Genomic DNA, 14,550 nt, shown 5'->3' on the forward strand with positions numbered 1-14,550 from the left:
TTGTACAGTGTAATTCTATCGCGCAGCGTGTTTGAATACTTGAGAACAGCGTCGTCTTCGGTCGCTTTCTTTCTTCTATCCTTTCTGTCTTGCGGTTTTCTCTGGCGCCGTGAAATTTGAATGTCCGGTTCACAGATAAATTTCCCTACTTGATTCTATCAGTCTGCATATAGGACTGTGGATTACTCTGCGGCGCATAATTTCTTCGCGCATTGCGGCCGGCTCGAGCTCCTTTTAATCAAGCTCCAATCGCGAATGAAATCCGTGCCTTCGACACGGCTGCGCGTGAATATTGCGCGCCTTAAGATGCAGCGGGCCCGCTAGCAACGACATACTGTCTTATATGTAGCCTGTGACTGTCGCCTCTGAATACGTTGGGATGCCTCAAAGACCTTCGTCGTGCCACAGCTGCCGTCCCTATTCAAATTGGCTCGCGAAGACCGACATGGTAGTATAGCGATCGCTCTAAGCGGCATTTTATTAAGACGACTGTTTTTTTTTTTTTTAGGAAATGAAGCTTCGCTGGCTTATTATAGCTCATATACAGCCGCCATCAAAATCAACTCTAACAATGAAAATATATTTATAATGGCTTTAATTTTACAAACATATAGGCTGTTAGGTCCAAACATAAAATGCTTTGGAGGAGACGCATTGAGCTGCTGCATTCAAGGTACCTCAACCAGAAACCTCCAGCGTCATTCGCAGGAGAAACAAAAATGCGCTTGAGGCGTGTTTGGGTTAAAATTATGAGGGAGGTTTTACGTGTAGTCGGCCTTGCACTATACATAGAGTAGGCGTATGTCACGGCTTTCTTGCTCTTTATTAAAAGCTGGTTACGCATTACCGATAAACAAAATTATATTGCATAAATTATAGCGCTAGTCCCTGTATCACTTATTATAACTATATTTTTCAATGTGATATAGGTAACCGCCATCGGTGCGCCTGTCGCAGTTCTATGCGACACTCTATGCACCCCTGAATATTAGTGATTTGCAAGAAGAAACACCTTTATCGTGGGTGGATTTACAAGCATGTCGTTGGCAATGTGTGATTTTCGTGGGTGTGATTACAAAATAGGGTCCCTGAAACAGAATAAAACGCAATTTATCTAAAGGCCGTAAACATTCAGAGTGGTATGCCTCAGATACGAGTCTGACTTGTTCACCTTTCCTGTGAGTAAACCATCGTTATCTTTTAAAACGGCCTGATGCTGCTCGGGGGCCGATGGGGCCGAGCGCGGCGAGGCATATTCTTCTTTCCCCTTCGGCAGAAGGAGCGGTTGGTTCAACTATCGGCGACGTTTCAAGCTGTTCTCCGTGTTTTGTCATGCTACAGTGTATTTGAGTGTGGGAAATTCAGTTTCTGGACTTTCTATTGTGGTTTGCACCTTCCACCCACAATGTTTCTTTTGGTTTGTGCCGGTATTTTGCTCCGATGTTTGGTGCTCTGGTGTTCGTATCGCAAGCTACAGTTGTGGCGCGGGCCGTGCCTGTGGACGTTTTTCGCCGCCTGTATGCGGCTCGTGGTTACGATGTCCTGACTGCTGTTCGGCAAACCCGTCAATGCCAGCCGGGGCCAGAAGCTGATTAGGTGCGATTGTGGGAAACAAGTGCTTCGTGCCGAGCTGCAGTTCGGGCTACCGAGCTTGCGCGGTTGAAGTGCCGCTTTTTAAAGCCTATGCAGAGAATGCTCGTCTGGAAGTGTGAAACCGGGCTATCCCCAGAGCAGAACAAGGCTTTGAAATCGAGTGACTGTGTCTGCTTTCATTACATGCGTTTTCTGTCCACTCTCGTGAATGCATGCAATCTCTTTCAGCAGCGCCGCTCAAAGCGGGATTGCTGAAGCGGGATAATTAACCGTGCACTGAACGACGTCTCATAGGTCGGAGAGGTGGGAGAAAAGCTGGAGTAAATTGCACCGCGGTTATGAGCTTCGATGGACGAGAAAGCAGCGTTCCCTCCGGTGTTCCAATATGCATGCTGAATATAACAGGAGGAAAATTGAAACGACGCGGTGTCTACCGCAGGTGTGACACTTCAGTCGTTTTGCATACTTAAATACACGCTAATACATGCCATGGCAGCGAACGATCCCGCAACGGGCCGCCGCGACATCGTGGGACCCCTTGTCGTGGCGCCACCTGTCAGGGAAGCGCGAGGAGCGCCGAACACTATCCGCTCGCGACGTTGGGCGTAGTGTCGACACCTAAAGTTTATTTCTTACACCGTGGTCTGATGTGAAGGCAGGCGCTGGCAGAAATAGTGCGGAGGTTATGGGTTCGGCTCTCACCGACGGCAAGTTGTTTCCTTTCACTTTTAGTTCGTTCAGTCTTTCGAAAAATCTGAAGGAAGGGTTACCTGTCATCTACAATAATTTGACCGTAGTTTCATTAACTCGTTTAAAAAACAAACAACAAATTCGCTTATTTTACCGTATATACTTCACGTGCATAATATAAGCTTAAAAAGCCAACAAACAAACCAAGCTCAGTACAGGGGAAATTCCTTGTACTTACTAATGGAAACAAAGAAATGATAAATATAATGGAAATAAAAGTGAAGGAAAAAACACCTTGCCGCAGGTGGGGAACGATCCCACGTCTTCGCATTACGCGTGCGATGCTCTACCAGTTGAGCTACTCCGGCGCTGTTCTCCCATCCACTTTCTGGGGATTTTATGTGTTACTACTAGAACTAACCCTGAAGGTGTTAGCCAGCGCCACCACTCACAAACCCTGGCGGCGGATGTGGAACATCCTTTTTGCCGCAGGCGTCACGAGTACGGGATCTTTCTGGGTGAAGGCGAGTGGTGAATAAATCCACACGTGAAACCTGAACACGCTTGTTGACAGATAATGGCACTCTTTTATTCACGTGCCGCACCTAGTGGTGTGCCTCTTGCTGCTGTGCGGCTGGTAAGAAAGATGTAAACGAAAACGCTGTCCCCGGGCTTGACCTCTCAAGTGATAACAAAAAAAAGTCGCAGTTTTGTCGGAAAGGCAGCGCATCGATTGCGATAGCAAATTAGTAGACAGTGTGAGGATTAGGAGGTCAATCCCACCGCTCGTAAGCAGTTGTCAAGATTGTAGTCGGGCATGAATTAGATGGTAGCTCGCCCATGCCGTCGTCCAACTTATCCACGCTGAGGACCTTGTTGAAGCGACGGACTGCTTCTCATCGAGAACGAGGAATATGGGTTTATTTACAGTATCTACATAAGGACGTTGCAGTTCATCAGTCTAACATGACTGGGAGAGAAAGTACACTGAGCAGCCGAAGAACAGCGGTTTGTACACCTCGATGGTCCGAGTAAATGTTATTTCTCTCTCTCTCTCTCTATAAACACTCGGTCCTCCATCGATCCCTAGGTGAGGGAACCGTTCGACCAGGCATCGTAGACGAGCCGCCTTTGAGCTGGAGGGCACACACGCACACACTTCCGCACCGGTTTTACGGACCCCACCGAAGTCAGACGGTCTTCGCAGAACTCCGGGCTTACGTCAGGAACGGTGCGTGGGACGGAGCCTCCAAATACGTTCCCTCGGGAACTCCCTTGCTCACTGCAGACCTGGTCGGTGGTGGCGTGTTCAGTCACAAAGCCTGGTTCGTCGAACTCCTCTCGGCAATCTCGCGACGAAGAGTCGAGGACGCGGCGTATTGTCCTCCGCACACAGTAGACTTAGTGACGCCGTTTGGCTAGATAATGGCGGTGGCTTTCCAGGAAAAGTCGACGCCGCTCTCGCACCTGCCTGGCAAAACTTTCACCTCAGCAAGCCGTTCTTAACAACAGCTGTAGGAAGTAAGGATAGTAGTTTTGTTGGCGGTATAAACTTGTAAACATTTGTTTACTAACTAAATAAGCATGGTGTCGCGCGCGCACAAGCAAACATGTACACCTCATTCGATGACCGTGTGAACTCGCTGTCAGAACTTTGGAGTGAGGAAGCGCCGCGGCAGCAGGGAGCGCATTGACCTTCGCGCTGCCTCACTTCAACGCGACCTAAGCGGCGAAAACAGCACACAAGAAGCTATGAGCCCTCGGCGCACCTAGACATAGCCGAGACTCTGTACTCATCGCATATCGCTTTCGAAATGGGGCCCGCGTGGCTGCTCGATACACAGCAACCGCCGGAGTTGTTGTGTATGGCGTTCTCCACCCTTCTACATGAAGGGTGGAGAACGTTACATTTCAACAGTCTAGCATGACTGAAAAAGAAAGCACACCGAACAGCCGGAAACGGCTGCTTAAAAACACTGTCCTGCCTAGATCCCTAAGTGAGGGAAAACTGCGGTTCAACCTTCGTCCAATGGGAGCATCCAAAGTCATCGAAGCCGACCCGCCTTTGAGGTGGAGGGTTCACACACTCACTTCCGCACTTGTCTTTCACTGAACACACCGAGGTGAGAGGGTTCCCGTAGGCAGGGGTTGATAGGCTTGACAAAGCAGGCGCCTCTTGATTTCAGAGCGGACCCCGCAGTTAGACGTCGCGTCTGCCCATTGACTGTGATGATTTCTGGGGCCCGTGAAAAAGCACCGCAAAACAGCCTTTTCGAGGAGTTCCCTTGCTCCAAGTAGACCGTGAAAACGACAGCGAATCAACTAACAATACTCGTTTCGCGGAACGGGGCTAGACTTGCTGGCGCCACTGGCTGTCCGCAGGGGGCGCATCGTTGGTTCTCCCAAGCGACCCGTCGCAGCGGGCTGGGAAAGGTTCGAAGGTCGCTTCTCCGAAGATCGCTAACACCGCAGGTCGATCGAAACAACTGCAGCGGGCTGTGAAAGATTTGCAGTTCAGTACCCCTTCTGGCCGATCGTAACAACGCTCGAAGAAAATCCCATCTGCGTCAAAATTCGAAATCGGATCTTTTTTTACTCATTTATTTCTGGAAAAGCTTCGTTAAATCGGGTTTAACGCAAGCTGTAAGTTCGGGTTAATTACAATATTCAACTTTATGTGTACTTGCCGGAGAATGGAAATTTCTTCGTTAAATCGGGAACTTGGTAAAATTGGGTTTCGTTAGATCGAGTTCTAACTGTATGCTGACCCCTTCATTTACCAGTTACGAGCGTTTGCTTTTGGACGCGCAGGATTAGTAGACGGTGTACACGCACTCTGTCCTAGACAGGCGTCGGGCCTTTGGTAGACGGTCTAACGAGTTTTGGGGATATCGGCGGGTGCTTTGGCGGGAACAGCGACGTGGCACGACTGCGATCTTGCTTGTGTCCGTGTGGGAATACCGCTTAAAATTTGCAGGCGATGAGCTAGCGTATATATATAGCGTTTAAGGGGCACGGGGAGTAAGAGCGCGACGTAAACAGCGCTTTGCGAACACGTTCTATGCGCTCAGGCTGCGATTCCACTATGCATACTTCATGTTTGTGTCGGCGACGTGGCCTCAGACTGTACCATTTAGGAGGCCACGCTAATGAATTCGCTGGGTAGCGGGCTATCTGCGAGTCTCTACGAGCAGGCGACGGCAGCCAGGAGACTGACTTTCGGTCACGGTGTTGGGCTGCTGAGCACGAGGTCGCGGGATCGAATCCCGGCCACGGCGGCCGCATTTCGATGGGGGCGAAATGCGAAAACACTCGTGTGCTTAGATTTAGGTGCACGTTAAAGAACCCCAGGTGGTCAAAATTTCCGGAGTCCTCCACTACGGCGTGCCTCATAATCAGAAAGTGGTTTTGGCACGTAAAACCCCAAATATTATTATATTATTATTGACTTTCGGTCACGGTGCTTTCGAACGAAACATCGGACACTCCCCGACAGCTGGGCCACGTGACTGTGACGCGCTCTTAATTATGTCCGGACTAGTCAGACCGGAAGCCGCAGACGGTTTGCTGACAGTCCGGGACTGCATAATCGAAAAGGCCCAATGTGTTGCAGGGAACACGGTGAAAGACTCATCCGCGCTTATCTACAGCAGCGCTGCGGAAGCTGTAAGACCACAATACGGTGTCCGTGACGCCACTTGAATACGCCCTGTGTACGAATTACGTGACCAAAGCAGCGATTGTTCCTAAAGAGTTTGTGTCATCTCTCGTCGTGCCATGTGGAAATTTGGTGTATTCAACAAACCCTGCTATGCGCAAAATCATCGATAAGTGCGCGCTCGCACGTGCAGGATCCTGGCTTTATTGAGGGTGCCCAAAACATGTACGTCTGGAACTGTACACAAAACAAAGCACAGATTTAATTGGGGGGGGGGGGGGTATTACGTGCCAAAAGCACGATCTAATTGTGAGGCACACCGTTGTGGGGGACTCCAGATTAATTTTTTACCAGCTGTATTTCTTTGGCCTTTACCCAAATCTAAAAGCCACGAGCGTTTTTGCATTTCGCCGCGACCGGGAGCCGAACCCGTGAGCTCGTGCTTAGCAGCGCGACGTCGTAGCTATGCTGAGCCACCGCGGCGGATATATAGTATGCAAAACATTGTTCCGGGCCAGCCTGACTCCGAACCACGTTGCCATTGATTTATTGATTTTAGCAAAGCGACACCGCGTGCTACGGGAGTAGCTGTAGTAGAGGGCTCTGGCCAAATTTTGGCCTGAGATTATTTAACGTGTACATGGAATGTAAGCATACGAAAGTTTCTGTTCTGGTCTCCTATGCGAATGTTGTACCCGTGTCAGACGGGCACTCACAAATTCTTCTAGGTTAAGAGAGCCCGAGACTTTCTAAGGAAGTTCGAGCTCATGGAAGTTGTGGTCGTATCACACGGCCAAATAAGGAGTTTTTAAGTGTAGCCGCCAGAGGCGTATTCAGCGGTGTTTGGGTTTTGTAAAAGTACAAGAATGTAACTTCTAATTACCCTCGTAGCTATCATAGTTAACGCTCCTTCCATGAGATATTCAACATATCTGATGCGAAAGACATGCATACACCTCAATAAGATTACGTGTGCTTACTAAACATAGCAGGGCTGACAGAGACGCTAGCCACCCTGTGCTTATCTGTGTTTTCTTTTGCTGCGTGGCGAGTTGGTCCTGTGTTCTGCTCCCCGGACCCCGAACTGCTGCAAACTATACTAAAACGCAACATTTCGTGCGTGTCTACCCTTGTCTACCCTGCCGGTGTCAGTCACGAGTGACCACACCGACCACTGCACGACTAGCCCGACAAAGGCCGCGTTTACACGAACCCAACGCGAGCGGATCCAATCGGGAATTGGGCTTACCGAGCCCGACGTGACCGCGTTTGCAGGAACTCGCTGTTAGATACGGGACCTTTTCCTGAGCCTCTTTCGAGTTCACCAGACCACATCGAATCGTGCCACAGCTAATTAAGGAGCGCAGAAGCACATCTACCCCGTTCCCGAGGCGCGGCACGTGCAAGCGAGTTGGCGTCCCCCACCTCTTACGCTGCAGGTGGAGCGATTCACTGCTTGACTCTTCCCGAAAGTGTAGCGAGAGCCTGGCACGGTTCCAGGTAACATACGGCCCGAGCAAAGCTGCTTTGTAGCACTGAAACGTCGCCCCTTCCGCCTATTGTGACGGAGCTTGTAAGCCAGCGAGGCAAAAGCGTGGCAGTTTGGGCGAGTTGGTATGTCATAACTGTTTAAGGCTAGTAGCGCAGCTCAGGACGAGCAAAAAAGGAAAGAGGTAGGGGTAATCAAAGGGAGCGGAAAACAGGGTGAAAACAGGGAAAACAGCGAGGCAATACCGCAGAGAGAAGTAAGCGCTCGGACAATTGGGGCCCAAGCAGCGACCCTGTGCGCCGGGTGTGACAATTGCACGGGCGCCTACCATTGGCCGAAAATGACACCTGAGCGGGCTCGCCGATTGGCCGAAAATGGCGCCACCTGAGCGTGCTCGCCGATTGGCCGAACGTGACGTGACTTCGATACACCGAAGGGCTTAAAAGCCGGAGACCGGGAGCACCAAGATAGCATTCCTTCATTCATCTCTTTCGAGCGTCTTGCCACGGGCCGCAGCGTCCGAGTTGCTGCCGGCCCGTAATGACTTTATGACTGTTAATTTCTTTGTACTCTCACTGTAAATTATGTAAATAAACCTCCAGTTTTTCAGCCCGACGTCCTCCTCAACCTCGGCCAACTCCCGCCCCCAACGGCAAGTTCCAAAAATCTGGGGGACAGCAATTGGTATCGTCTCCAGATCCAACAACTGGTGGCAGCGCTAGGGATGAACCTTCGTCCAAAGAGATCAAATATCGCTTCTGACGAGTCTGGACAACGACGGCACACAGCGTCGAGCCGAGACACCAACGCGTTCGAACTGGGCTTCCGGTTTCATCTGCCGTCTGCAACAGTTCTCTTTCGTGGGTCTTACCGCAGAGGTTGCACTGCACAGTGCCTTGTCTTGGCCTTGTCCTGATACTATTCCCGCTGTTGGTACGTAAATCGCGACGTCTCAATGTTCTCGCACAAGTCTCGGCGCAGGCGGGCCGGACCCATCCGCGTTTACATGCGCACTGCAGACGGGCTGGGCCAACCTACCCCGTGCAGTCGGGCTGGCTGAGCCTGTGGCGACTCTTGTTCAGTCCGGCCGGCTTGCGTTTACACGAGCTCGACATAGTCCAGCCCGACAAGCGGACTCGATCCGATTCTGTCGGGTTCGTGTAAACGCTTTGAAAGACGAGAAAAACAAAACTCTCGACCAAGGCCAAGCGGCCTTGGTCGAGAGTTTTGTGCAGAAGCAAGCGAACTGTTGCTGAATTGTGCTTTAACGCTCATTTACTTCAATAGAAACTAAACACGCGCAACATCAATTTTCACGCGAACAATAATTAAATCATCAGTTTTACAAGTATGGGCACGAGAGTACTCCCTTCAGCCGCCTAGGGAGATCGCCGACCTCTCGTAACGAAATGCCCCGTTGAATTCCCTTAGTGGAAGGGAGACCGTGTGACACCGAGCGCATCTCCCTCGAGATAAATAAGACGGAATTGAAAGGGAGTTTGCGGGTGCCCGTGTGACGAGTTATACTGCCGCGGCAGGAAATCGGAGCCGCGTCTTCGTTCTCAGTGACTGAACATCACCGAGCTAACGCGGCGAGTCTCTTGCTCTAAGTATCACTGCTTCAGCGGCCAGCTGCACTGCAATGGCATTAACGCCCAAGTAGCACCGGTCCCGGGTGCATTGTTTTACGAAAGATAGCGCCTCTCACGTCCAACCCTTTTTTCCTCCCCGCATCAACAAGATCTGCGCGCGCGAAGCGAACGCGTATTTTCGTGCTATGCTCCCAGAGGGTGCGGAGAAAAAAGGAAGGGGGGTGGGGGGGAGGCACTGCTTATGTCTCGCTAATGTCCATCGGATTGCTGCTTTCTCGTAAGTCGTGCTAGCAGTGCCAGAGGCATAGTAATGTTGTTTGCCACACTTGCCCCCAATATAGCCGATCCCGAATGATAAATTCCTCGTCCATAAAGATTTAACGAACGGGAACGAGATACCATGGAAGTTTCATGAGGGCGGTGAGCGGATTGGCGTCCTTTTTATGTGTCGCTCTCGTTTCGCGCATTACGACCGCCGCGAGGACGCTGGCAACGTAGTCATCGGCTCTCGTTCGAGTCGCTGGAATCGGTATTATTATATAACGCTGCTGCCGCCACCATGTTGCGTTGTTTCCACATTGCCCCTCCCTATGCAAAAGTGCTGAAGGCACTGACCTACTGCCAGGCGGTGATTTCGGTCTGAAATGTTTTTGCCTCAATACATCGTGAAATGAAAACACGTATAAAGCTGCGCTCAAATTTCGCATTGGGGAGTATCGTAATCGTCGCACTTTTGTTTTTTTTTTTTACTGTATACCCTTTGGTTACGTGGCGTCCTGCCGGTCCGAATGAAGTATCACGCTCGATATTAATCTCGCTCGGAGGCTGTGCGTATATATAGTGCAACACGCCGGCTTGTCAAACGATATGTGATGACTTCGCGCCGAGCATTTTCTGACGATGGTTGCGAAGCGAATTGTTAGATGAATGCCACTTCTCGAGGAAATGGAGAGAGAGAGAGAAATGGAGGGAGGGAGTAGGGATTTTCGTCTGAGCGCTGAACTGGGAAAGAGCGCGCCTGTCATTCGGTCGTACAGTTTGTCTATTATTGTCGTGTTATGGGCCTGACGTTTGCAGTTTGTTGCTAAAGAACAGTATTACTGATGAAGTGATGGGTACACAAGGTATACTGTGTTCCCCCCCCCCTTTTTTTTTTGCAGAGTCGCCAAGGTTACAACGAAATCTTGTTTTATGAATTTAAGTGACCGTGGTTAACGCGAAAAAAGATTCAGAAGTATGTTCAGTAAAGAAACATTTAAAGTGAAAAAACCAGCGAAAACCAAGACGCAGGGCCAGAAGGAGGCCCACTGTGTGCCTTCTGGTCCTGCATCTTGGTTTTCGCTGTTTTTTTTTCTTTGAACAGGAACCAACTGGCCCAGCAGTTCACGCTTCTAAGTTACAAAAACGTACAGGGTATGTACACCCATGGAAATGTCCCGCGTATTCTGACATCCACTGCAGTTGTATACGTTGAAAAATCGAGCCGCGAGCGACTGACCGGAAACGGTCACTCGTCGACCGAAGCGAGCATTTGCCGCCAAGTCGGTTGCGTGACCTCCGCCACTCGCGGGTGTCAAGGCGCCCCGAGGATCGATGGGGGCGGAATGCGAAAAAAAGCTTGTGGACCGAGCTGCACGTCATGGGGAAATGTGCTATAGCTCGGGAACTCCTTTCTAAATGTATGGGAGCGGAGGAATTGCTTTGCTCGATATGGTACTGAACCAGTTCAGAAGATGATAGCGTATAAAGAGAAACTTAATAAAAATCGCCAAATGTTGAAATCTGAGCTACGTCTATTGGGACATATGTAGCGTAAAAGATCAATATACTACGCCGCTTTTGAGTACGCGGCTAATTTTTGTATACAGTGTAGGCAGTGACATTAATTTTAAGCTTTAGTGAAATTATTAGCTACCAACATCTAAACGACCGAATAGGAGACTCATACTTCTTTTTTTGTGCAGGGCTACGGAAGTTGCCGGTTTTCTGAAAATTGCCGGTTTTCTGCAATTTCAAAATTCCAATGGTCGCGAAGACTTCCTTTTCTCTTATGCGCAACGCATTTTTTTTTTTTTTCAGAACTGCTTAGCGCGATTGTGTAATGAAAGCATTACTGCGTCGTTCATGTCCGACTCTTCAATTACCGTATTTGCACGTAAATAACGCGACCACAAATATGACGCTAGGGGGGACTTCCGGCCCCTGCGAAAAATATATTACGCTTGCACGTTTCACGAAGCCGAACATAACGCGAGGAGCGTTCTGAGGCCGGAAATTAGAAGAAAAAGGAAGAAAGAAAACGCTCGCGTATATTCGTGCAAATACGGTGTCCCGGATGATGTAACAGAACTGCGCTGGCCAACCACCAAACTGGGCCGCTATCTTGTACGCGTTCGAAAAGCCGACGTTCGGTTTCGCCCCGCGCGATTGTCCAGGCTGCGCCAAGGTGCGAGTCTCGTTTCGCGGGTGAACGAAACTGCGTACGTGCCCGTCTCGTTTTAAGAATTTCACCTCTCGCAGCCTCCCGCTTGTTTTCTTCTTCGTTCGACATTTCCGTACTAGTTGTCGCGGTACTGTAGTAACGAACGAACCAGGCCGGTCAAATATCTGCTCGAGGCATAGCTCCCCCAGTTTCTCGCACTCGAATACGGACGGGACTCACCGTCTCAGCTTTGACTTGCTCCGACGTCACCGTGATCCAGCGGTAGTTCTCGCACTGCTTCTCACTGGCGACGTGCACGTCTGCTGGCCAACGCTGTTGTTGCCTCCTTGATAGAACGCAAGCGCACGAGACGGGTTTGGCCACGTTGCCCAAGTCTAAACTTCGTCTTCCTTTATGCGGAACGAACGTTGTCTCGCGCATTGACAAGTCCCTTAGATTTGATGATGATGATCATTATGCGCTTTGGGACAGCCCACTGTAGGGGAAAGACCGCGAACCGAGTGGCGGGATAAATGAACCAAATTATATGTAAATTAAATGTATTAATTAAACTGCTCTCGAAATAAAGAAAATAAGGTGTAATAAAGTTGGAGATGGGGGAGGGGGGCATCTGAAATAGACAAAATGCAAAGTCGAACGAGAAAATGACTTAATTCAATAAAGAAAGTGCGCAACCGTGCCTCAGTCGTACAAGGACCAACGCAATCGGGTAACTGCTTCCACTTGAGAATAGTACGCAGAAATTGGCGTAGACGGCAGCGGCGGACTTGTAGCAATGCCACACTGGTGCAGTATTGGTTGTGCACTACAGACGCGCGGCCACATGACACAGCATGACGACGCTAACGTTCCCAAACGTGTTTTCAAAGACGTGTAATGTAGCATACGTGTTTTACATATGTGTATGCTAGCAGGTTAGTTTATTTAGCTTGATTACGTATGTTGTGCTGCGCGTGCGGACAAAGGACGAAGTACAGACGTTTGTCCTGTGTTTGCCGGCGATTGTCCGTTGTCCGTTATCAAGTTTATTGCAGAAAGTCATGTAGGAGTTACGTGTTAAAGTTCTATACGGCAAAACTCCCGGAGTTTATAAAGAACTGACAGGGGTACTCCTGTGATTACATAAATAGGCTAATTATACAAAGAGAGCGAGCAGTAATGCATTATCTCTTCGTTAGTAAGCACTTATACAATTAGTTCTTTACAACAGTCGGCAGACTCCACCGCCCGCAGGAATAATTAGCCATATCTGCAGCTTCTTATACGGGACAGCCAAACTAATTCATATTATTCGGCCATTTTCGCGAAAGCTCGCACACTTGCGGTTTTCATGGAAAACTATGCCACGTGACTTGCCAGGATTGTATTGCAGAATCGGAGGGGCGCTTCCTCCGCACTTGCGGCGACCAATATGATCATCTTTGCTAGCTGACATTACAAACGGTGCTGCGAGCGGATGACAGAAAATAATGGCATAATTTGCCCCGCCAATTTACGCCTGTTCGGGCACGCGCGCAGCATTATGGTTTCGTGCGGGGTGGGGGTGAAGGGGGTCTTCGAATCTGTGAAGTATGTATGGCACAACCAAAGATCGGAACACATCCTCGTGCGTCACTCGCGCTGCAGACAGTTACATCAAATCGGCTTATAGCCTCATCTGGAACGCGAAGACAGCTCAGGAACATAATCGCTTTTCGGGTCTGTTCTTAGTGCCGACAGGTATGTTACGAACTCGAAAAAGCAATCTTTTGGTTTCAATAGCACGGTTAGAAGTCAGCGCAGCAACGTCTCCATGTGTGTGGGCAAAGTAACTGTCTCCTAGTGTTTCTTCAGGTACAAAAATTTTCTTCGCCTAATCGCTGAGATGATGCAACACCGATTGCGTGGTGTCATGTATTGTCATGTTGATGCTGCATCCGGGATTTTGATCTTGATGTATTCCAAAGACACGCCGCGGTTGCTTTTCGCCGCATGTGACTCCACAGTGGTGTAGATGAAATTAGTTTCAATATTCTCGAAAGCTGATGGCGACAACAGGATGAAGCCAATTCCGTAGGGTCCCTGAACTCATCTGGCTTCATATCAGGGGTGACTTTTTTACGTTATCGGTTCCAAGTTAAGAAGGATCGAAGGTAATGTCAAATATAATGTACAGTGCTCAGCGACTGAAACGCGATTCTCTGACAACATGGCGGCCGGTACTTTACTGCGCCATCGGTGGGCGCCGTTGACACTGAGACGATGCTTTTTTTTGTGTCACATGAAAACGAGAATCTTTTTGATGCATCGCAGCTGCGTTCGGCCTCCTCGGCGATCACCCAGCGATCACCGGTGGCACAAAAAGCGCCGGCCGCCATGCTGTCTGATGTCCGCGTGTCAATCGCTGAGGGGATCTTAAGATGATGTAGCACGGCATTTTAATGTGTAGCGAAACGCCTAACAGCTTATAGCTGTTTTACTTACGAACTCCCCAAACTCGCTGAAGGTGTCAAATAATTGATTTGCATGCGTAAAATCATAAGTGTTCGAAAGCATTTGTGCGACACTTTATTTCATGAATGTTCCGTTGATGGTCAGTTCTTGAAATTAAGAGGTAAGCTTGTGCAAGGATACTGCGCACGTTAAACTCTATGCAGAAGTTGGAGCTTCTTATTCCGCGACGTTTAGATAGCGGGTCCAATTTCATGCTCATCTGTGGTGGACGCGATTCTAGTACGGGTGCCATAGTTGCTTATATGATAAACCGGCGCGGCACGACTTTAGGACATGTTTTAGCATTAGGCATAAGCTGGTAAATTCGGCGTACCATACTTCGCGGGCGTAGGTCCCAATCGGTATTGCATTAATTAGTAAAGCAGAAAATTTCGGTGGAGCCTCAGGAAAATTCCGGCGTAGACAATTAAATGTTGGCAGAATTTTCGAAAAGGCGTACTTTTTGTTTCTTTGTTCCTAGGGAAGATTTGCTTTGAAATACACGTCTAGGTACTCAGCTGTATTATGGGGCACATGCCCTGAATATTTTTCAGCTGAACTGACGTACAGTTGCGAGTAAATGTGTATTCGTATTTAGCAGCGTTTATCGACA

The 14,550-nt window shown here is 49.3% G+C and overlaps 2 protein-coding genes and 1 non-coding gene across 4 annotated transcripts in view; 1 reads left to right on the forward strand and 2 right to left on the reverse strand.

The window, feature by feature from the left end:
• The window catches only part of Cpsf5 (cleavage and polyadenylation specificity factor subunit 5), a 90,552-nt gene extending 78,717 nt beyond the window's left edge, over positions 1-11,835 (reverse strand). The window contains exon 1 of the mRNA XM_075704125.1: positions 11,685-11,835. The gene's annotated coding sequence lies outside the window, so the exon portion shown is untranslated. The remainder of the gene's footprint in view (positions 1-11,684) is intronic.
• MYPT-75D (Myosin phosphatase targeting subunit 75D) overlaps positions 1-14,550 on the forward strand; it is a 426,156-nt gene that overhangs the window by 48,903 nt on the left and 362,703 nt on the right. The window lies entirely within an intron of this gene.
• TRNAT-CGU (transfer RNA threonine (anticodon CGU)) lies at positions 2,580-2,651 on the reverse strand. The gene has a single exon. It is a non-coding gene; the product is annotated as a tRNA-Thr (tRNA).

This window comes from Dermacentor variabilis, chromosome 1 (assembly GCF_050947875.1).
Source record: "Dermacentor variabilis isolate Ectoservices chromosome 1, ASM5094787v1, whole genome shotgun sequence".
Lineage (NCBI taxonomy): Eukaryota > Metazoa > Arthropoda > Arachnida > Ixodida > Ixodidae > Dermacentor > Dermacentor variabilis.